The 7748-nt window shown below is 46.2% G+C and overlaps 1 long non-coding RNA gene across 1 annotated transcript; it reads right to left on the bottom strand.

Moving 5' to 3' along the window:
* Positions 1–1361: 1361 nt before the first annotated feature.
* Positions 1362–6916, bottom strand: LOC115183657 (uncharacterized). Its single transcript, XR_003874042.1, has 3 exons — positions 6841–6916; positions 5986–6067; positions 1362–1436 (listed from the first exon to the last, which is right to left on the bottom strand). It is a non-coding gene; the product is annotated as an uncharacterized LOC115183657 (long non-coding RNA).
* Positions 6917–7748: the final 832 nt, after the last annotated feature.

The raw sequence follows: 7748 nt of genomic DNA, 5'->3' as shown, positions 1-7748 counted from the left end.
ACTGATATACAGAGGAGCAAGACAAGGACAGCCCATTCACACTGAGATACGGAGGAGCAGGACAAGGACAGCTCATTCACACTGATATACAGAGGAGCAAGACAAGGACAGCCCATTCACACTGAGATACAGAGGAGCAGGACAAGGACAGCCCATTCACACTGATATACAGAGGAGCAAGACAAGGACAGCCCATTCACACTGATATACGGAGGAGCAAGACAAGGACAGCCCATTCACACTGATATACAGAGGAGCAGGACAAGGACAGCCCATTCACACTGATATACGGAGGAGCAAGACAAGGACAGCCCATTCACACTGATATACAGAGGAGCAGGACAAGGACAGCCCATTCACACTGATATACAGAGGAGCAGGACAAGGACAGCCCATTCACACTGATATACGGAGGAGCAAGACAAGGACAGCCCATTCACACTGATATACAGAGGAGCAAGACAAGGACAGCCCATTCACATTGATATACAGAGGAGCAGGACAAGGACAGCCCATTCACACTAATATACGGAGGAGCAGGACAAGGACAGCCCATTCACACTGATATACAGAGGAGCAGGACAAGGACAGCCCATTCACACTGATATACAGAGGAGCAAGACAAGGACAGCCCATTCACACTGATATATAGAGGAGCAAGAAAAGGACAGCCCATTCACACTGATATACAGAGAAGCAGGACAAGGACAGCCCATTCACACTGATATACGGAGGAGCAGGACAAGGACAGCCCATTCACACTGATATACAGAGAAACAAGACAAGGACAGCCCATTCACACTGATATACAGAGGAACAAGACAAGGACAGCCCATTCAAACTGATATACAGAGGATCAGGACATCCTCTCTCTCTTTCACTGCTGTGACCACATCCTCTCTCTCTGTCACTGCTGTCACCACATCCTCTCTCTCTCTCTTTCACTGCTGTCACCACATCCTCTCTCTCTTTCTCTGTCACTGCTGTCACCACATCCTCTCTCTCTTTCACTGCTGTCACCACATCCTCTCTCTCTTTCACTGCTGTCACCACATCCTCTCTCTCTGTCACTGCTGTCACCACATCCTCTCTCTCTTTCACTGCTGTCACCACATCTTCTCTCTTCAACTGAACCATTCAATAATAGTATTCTAGTCATGTGTCTACACGGCCAGCTCAAAGACTCCCGTAAAGTAAAACCGATACATTAGCTACATCAATTTCAGTATTACAGTAGAGATTACCGTAGATATTACAGTACATATTACAGTCTATATTACAGTACATATTACAGTCTATATTATAGTAGATGTTACAGTAGATATTACAATCCATATTACAGTACATATGACAGTCCGTACCTTTCTTGTTTTATGAGGCTGCTTCATCCTTGAGGACTTCTTGATGTCGGCTTCTGTTGTGTTCACACATCCAGGCTGTATAGAAAAACAAGGACACATTTCCATCAGTCTTCTCCAGGCTGTGGAGAGGAACAAGGACACATTTCCATCAGTCTTCTCCAGGCTGTGGAGAGGAACAAGGACACATGTCCATCAGTCTTCTCCAGGCTGTGGAACAAGGACACATGTCCATCAGTCTTCTCCAGGCTGTATAGAAAAACAAGGACACATTTCCATCAGTCTTCTCCAGGCTGTGGAGAGAAACAAGGACACATTTCCATCAGTCTTCACCAGGCTGTGGAGAGGAACAAGGACACATTTCCATCAGTCTTCACCAGGCTGTGGAGAGGAACAAGGACACATTTCCATCAGTCTTCACCAGGCTGTGGAACAAGGACACATTTCCATCAGTCTTCTCCAGGCTGTGGAGAGGAACAAGGACACATTTCCATCAGTCTTCTCCAGGCTGTGGAGAGAAACAAGGACACATTTCCATCAGTCTTCACCAGGCTGTGGAACAAGGACACATTTCCATCAGTCTTCTCCAGGCTGTGGAGAGGAACAAGGACACATTTCCATCAGTCTTCTCCAGCCTGTGGAGAGGAACAAGGACACATGTCCATCAGTCTTCTCCAGGCTGTATAGAGGAACAAGGACACATTTCCATCAGTCTTCACCAGGCTGTGGAACAAGGACACATTTCCATCAGTCTTCTCCAGGCTGTGGAGAGAAACAAGGACACATGTCCATCAGTCTTCTCCAGGCTGTGGAGAGGAACAAGGACACATGTCCATCAGTCTTCTCCAGGCTGTGGAACAAGGACACATTTCCATCAGTCGTCTCCAGGCTGTGGAACAAGGACAAAAAACAATTATACATTTGGTTCAATTCATGAAAAGTGCCCTTTTGATATTTTAAGTAGAAATTGTGCAACAATATTGAATTTTAAAAGCCTTTTATATTACATTTCCCTTTAATATAGACCACATGGAGAATTCAATAAATCTGACTTGCTAAAGTGCCAAAATTCATCATTTTGACATGTGACCTCTAGGAAGGTTCTCCACCAATAGGGCGGCGCACAATTGGCCCAGCGTCGTCCGGGTTTGGGTTTGGCCGGGGTAGGCCGTCATTTTAAATTACAATTTGTTCTTAACTGACTTGCCTAGTTAAAATAAAGGTTAAATAAAAAATGTAAAAATTAAAAGTTATTTTGTTGCTTTGACAAAGTAATTTCTGAAAATGATTGATTTCATGTGGCTAGTGATTCATTTACTTCTGTCCCTCATGTTACATGAACTGAACTCTCGTTTTAACATGGTTAAACTATCCTTTTGTCGTTTCCCATGTATATAACTTTTTAATATTTTTTCTCTAAAACTCAACTTCAAAACACTCTCCTGCAACCCGCCTCACCCAATGTGGTGTAGATCTGTTTGTTTCTGACGTATTATTCACCTCGAATTCTGAATCCCCCTAACTAGCTACCAGCTAGCAGTCAGCTAACCACTGCTAGCGGTCATCAGCTAACCTTTTGCTTGGAATGCTCTCGCCAGTTTGTACAATGCGACTCAAACCAAAGCACACCGGACATATTTTTCTCTCCATATCCCCGGGATTCCTACCGCAAAACTCTGAACCTTTTCACCTGGATCTTCGCAGCTAGCTAGCTGCTATCCGAGTACTGGCTAACGTCGATCCCGGAGCAAGCGCCAATTAGCCTGGAGCTAGCCAGGCTAATCTAGGCCTTTTCTCCCAGCTAGCTAAAAGAGGCCCATCAGCCACTCCTGGGCTACAATACCCGGACCCCTTCTACTGCCGGTACCTGTATATAGCCCATCTGTAAATAGCCCATCCAATCTACCTCATCCCCATACTGTTTTTATTTATTTATCTCGCTCCTTTGCACCCCAGTATCTCTACTTGCACATTCATCTTCTGCACATTCTACCATTTCAGTGTTTAATTGCTAAATTGTAATTACTTCGCCACCATGGTCTATTTATTGCTTCACAGTGTATCTATATTTTTACCACTGGTCTGTGGTGACAGGGAAACAGAGAGAGATTGTATTTTTACCACTGGTCTGTGGTGACAGGGAAACAGAGAGAGGTTGTATTCTTTACCACTGGTCTGTGGTGACAGGGAAACAGAGGGAGGTTGTATTCTTTACCACTGGTCTGTGGTGACAGGGAAACAGAGAGAGGTTGTATTCTTTACCACTGGTCTGTGGTGACAGGGAAACAGAGGTTGTATTCTTACCACTGGTCTGTGGTGACAGGGAAACAGAGGTTGTATTCTTACCACTGGTCTGTGGTGACAAGGAAACAGAGAGAGGTTGTATTTGTACCACTGGTCTGTGGTGACAGGGAAACAGGTTGTATTCTTACCACTGGTCTGTGGTGACAGGGAAACAGAGAGAGTTTGTATTTTTACCACTGGTCTGTGGTGACAGGGAAACAGAGAGAGGTTGTATTTATACCACTGGTCTGTGGTGACAGGGAAACAGAGGTTGTATTCTTACCACTGGTCTGTGGTGACAGGGAAACAGAGAGAGGTTGTATTTTTACCACTGGTCTGTGGTGACAGGGAAACAGAGAGAGGTTTGTACCACTGGTCTGTGGTGACAGGGAAACAGAGAGAGGTTGTATTTTTTACCACTGGTCTGTGGTGACAGGGAACAGAGAGAGGTTGTATTTTTTACCACTGGTCTGTGGTGACAGGGAACAGAGAGAGGTTGTATTTTTTACCACTGGTCTATGGTGACAGGGAAACAGAGAGAGGTTGTATTCTTACCACTGGTCTGTGGTGACAGGGAACAGAGAGAGGTTGTATTTTTTACCACTGGTCTGTGGTGACAGGGAAACAGAGAGAGGTTGTATTTTTACCACTGGTCTGTGGTACAGGGAACAGGAGAGAGATTGTATTTTTACCACTGGTCTGTGGTGACAGGGAACAGAGAGAGGTTGTATTTTTACCACTGGTCTGTGGTGACAGGGAACAGAGAGAGGTTGTATTTTACCACTGGTCTGTGGTGACAGGAAACAGAGAGAGATTGTATTTTTCCACTGGTCTGTGGTGACAGGGAAACAGAGGTTGTATTCTTACCACTGGTCTGTGGTGGACCAGGAAACAGAGAGGAGGTTTGGATTTGTTACCACTGGTCTGTGGTGGACAGGGAGGAGGGAAACCGGTTGTATTCTTACCACCTGGTCTGTGGTGACAGGGAAACAGACGCGAGTTTGGATTTTATACCACTGGTCTGTGGGTGACAGGGAAACAGAGGAGGTTGTATTTATACCCACTGGTCTGTGGTGACCAGGGAACCAGAGGTTTGTTATTCTTACCACTGGTCTGTGGTGGACAGGGAAACAGAGAGAGGTTGTATTTTTTACCACTGGTCTGTGGTGACAGGGAAACAGAGAGAGGTTTGTACCACTGGTCTGTGGTGACAGGGAAACAGAGAGAGGTTGTATTTTTTACCACTGGTCTGTGGTGACAGGGAACAGAGAGAGGTTTGTATTTTTTACCACTGGTCTGTGGTGACAGGGAACAGAGAGAGGTTGTATTTTTTACCACTGGTCTATGGTGACAGGGAAACAGAGAGAGGTTGTATTCTTACCACTGGTCTGTGGTGACAAGGAAACAGAGAGAGGGTTTGTATTTGTACCACTGGTCTGTGGTGACCAGGGAAAACAGGTTGTATTCTTACCACTGGTCTGGTGGTGACAGGGAAAACAGAGAGAGTTTTGTATTTTTACCACTGGTCTGTGGGGACAGGGAAACAGAGAGAGGTTTGTATTTATACCACTGGTCTGTGGTGACAGGGAAACAGAGTTTGTATTCTTACCACTGGTCTGTGGTGACAGGGAAACAGAGAGAGTTGTATTTTAACCACTGGTCTGTGTGACAGGGAAACAGAGAGAGATTTGTAACCACTGGTCTGTGGTGACAGGGAAACAGAGAGAGGTTGTATTTTTACCACTGGTCTGTGGTGACAGGGAACAGAGAGAGGTTGTATTTTTTTACCACTGGTCTGTGGTGACAGGGAACAGAGAGAGGTTGTATTTTTTACCACTGGTCTATGGTGACAGGGAAACAGAGAGAGGTTGTATTCTTACCACTGGTCTGTGGTGACAGGGAACAGAGAGAGGTTGTATTTTTTACCACTGGTCTGTGGTGACAGGGAAACAGAGAGAGGTTGTATTTGTACCACTGGTCTGTGGTGACAGGGAAACAGAGAGAGGTTGTATTTTTTACCACTGGTCTGTGGTGACAGGGAAACAGAGAGAGGTTGTATTCTTACCACTGGTCTGTGGTGACAGGGAAACAGAGAGAGGTTGTATTCTTTACCACTGGTCTGTGGTGACAGGGAAACAGAGAGAGGTTGTATTTTTTACCACTGGTCTGTGGTGACAGGGAAACAGAGAGATCGTGTATTTTTTACCACTGATCTGTGTTGACAGGGAAACAGAGAGAGGTTGTATTCTTACCACTGGTCTGTGGTGACAGGGAAACAGAGAGAGGTTGTATTTGTACCACTGGTCTGTGGTGACAGGGAAACAGAGAGAGGTTGTATTCTTACCACTGGTCTGTGCACGTCCCAGAATGCTCTCTCTTGACTGTCCAGAATCTTCCTCTCAATTTTGTCTCTCTTCTTGTCAACTCTGTGTTAAAGGATAGAGACAAACACCTTGTAACACAGACATCCCATCATTCATTTAGTTACAGATGTAGGTCTTCTTTGATCACCCTGTTGCAGATGAACTTTCTGAATGTATGAAAAGTAAAACGTGTATTTGTATTTGAGGTTTAAAAAAGGCTTCTGAAGATTGCAATTTTCACTTAGAAATTTCAGACTTGAATTTCCCCAAACAATAAATGTATTAACCCTTGGAAACATGTTCATTATTTATAATCCACATAATAATAATTTAGATTTCCTGTTGCTGCAGGATAAGTTTCCTGCTGTAGCAAACGGGCCTCAAATTAAGATCCTACATCTGTACACTCCTCTCCTCTCCTGCCCCTCCCCTCCCCTTCTCCTCTCCTCTCCTCTCCTCTCCTCTCCTCTCCTCTCCTCTCCTCTCCTCTCCTCTCCTGCCCTCCCCTCCCCTTCTCTCCTCTCCTCTCCTCTCTCTCTCCTCCTCTCCTCTCTCCTCTCCTCTCCTCTCCTCTCCTCTCCTCTCCCCCCCTTCTCTCCTCTCCTCTCTTCATATCTGTGAGTAAATTGAGGCAGAGCCCTTGATGCTGTGTTGTTGGGGGGAAAAGGGCTGTTTTACCAGTCAAGTCTGCATGCATCAATTCAGCTCAACATGGGCTTGCAGCCCAAAATGGTACCCTATTCCCTACATAGTGCACTACTTATAACCAAGGGCCAACTAGCACCCATAGTAGTGCACTGTGTAGGGGATAGGGTGCCATTGGAGGAGATACTTACTTTGCTTGTGCTTCAGCTTGCATAAATATAAACTCCCATTTCCTGGCGAAAGCCCTCTGCAGTCTGGCTAAGCTCTCCTGAAACACACAGAAACATACAAACACTTAGTGTCTTACAGTTTGAGTACCTCTTACGTAAAGCTCTGAGGGGACTAATAAAGTATTTTTTTTTTAATGTAATTTAATACAGTAGTTAACTGCTTTCCAAACTAAGCAGCCTTGTCTCCATCAAATAGAGGACTGGTTGATTTGTTCTTTACGCTAGGATGGAGACGACTGATACAGTAGAATAGAGGAGGAGGAGATGGGAGGGAGGAAAGGAGGGAGGAAGGGAGGAGAGGAAGGGGGAAGGAAGGAAGGGAGGGAGGGAGAGATGGGAGGGAGGAAGGAAGGAAGGAAGGAAGGAAGGAAGGAAGGAAGGAAGGAAGGAAGGAAGGAAAGAAGGAGGGGAGGTGGAGAGAGGGGGAGAGGGCAGGAGGAGATGGAGGAGGAGGGGGGGGGGGAGGGGGGGGGGGAGGGGGGGAGGGTGGAGGAGGGAGGAGAGGAAGAGATGGAGGAGGAGGAAAGGAGGGTGGAGGTGGGAGGAGGTGGAAGAGGGAGGAAGAGGGAGAGAGGATGGAAAAGGAGGAGGAGGAGGAGGTTGAGAAGGAGATGAGGGAAGGAGAGAGAGAGGGAGGAGAGGAGGGAGGGAGGGAGGGAGGAGGGAAGAGAGGAGGGAGGGAGAGAGGGAGGAGAGGGAGAAGCTTACAGCCTCGTAGTTCAGCCAGCTCCAGACGGGCTTTGTTTTTGCATTGTTCTTTTGCAGAGGGTAAACAGCTGAAAGAGACAGAGGTGAGGAAAAACAGTCCGTCAGAGAACAGTCGGTTCAGAACAGACAGTCAGAGAACAGGCAGCAGAAACAGTCAGTCA

This window comes from Salmo trutta, unplaced genomic scaffold, assembly GCF_901001165.1.
Source record: "Salmo trutta unplaced genomic scaffold, fSalTru1.1, whole genome shotgun sequence".
NCBI classification, from domain to species: Eukaryota; Metazoa; Chordata; class Actinopteri; order Salmoniformes; family Salmonidae; genus Salmo; species Salmo trutta.
This window is presented reverse-complemented; position numbering and strand designations above follow the sequence as displayed.